Genomic DNA, 726 nt, shown 5'->3' on the forward strand with positions numbered 1-726 from the left:
GGAGAAGCCGGGGGCGAGGCGCGACAAACCCGTTCGGTTTGTGCCCGGCTGTCACGAAGAGGAAGAAAACATTGCGCTCTCTGCACCTGCTGGACGCAGGCGGAGCACGGCGGCCCACGCAAACAGCGGCGAGGTGCCAGAAACATCTTCTCCAGCGGTAACGACGGTTAAACTTCCTAGACACGCGGCACTTCTCTTCGCAGAAGTACTGAAGCCTACTCAAGCCTACGGTATAGGCAGACGCCTGTTGGGAATGGTTTGGGTGTAATCGGCTCGCCTGATAGCAGCGGGGCGGGATAAGTTGTCTAACAAACTTCCTCCTCCTCTTTATCCTCTGATCTCGTGAAGATACCTCGGGCTTCGTGACCACACAAGGGACTGCCCAATCTCAAGAATATTTCTTCTTTCCCTTTGGAAGGACCTGAATTCAAATCGCCTGGCCTAAAATCATGTATTGGAAGAGTACTGATCCTCAGCTTAGTCAAACGAAGACTTCGATTGCTAGCATGCGGTCGCCCGTCTGGTTGTGCCACGTTGTTCTACAGACATGAGGTGGAATTATTGTGAAGTCTGGTAGGTAAATTCCTGCTTTCACAGGTAGAAATGGAGGTAGAAGTTGTGAGATTTATGACTTTGATAGAGAACAGACTTACAGGGCTCTGGACAAGAAGTGTATCAACAAAGCCACGTGTCAGGACAGGAAACATGACTTAATGTTGTGCCTCT

This window comes from Aptenodytes forsteri, unplaced genomic scaffold (assembly GCF_000699145.1).
Source record: "Aptenodytes forsteri isolate BGI_AS27 unplaced genomic scaffold, ASM69914v1 Scaffold284, whole genome shotgun sequence".
Lineage (NCBI taxonomy): Eukaryota > Metazoa > Chordata > Aves > Sphenisciformes > Spheniscidae > Aptenodytes > Aptenodytes forsteri.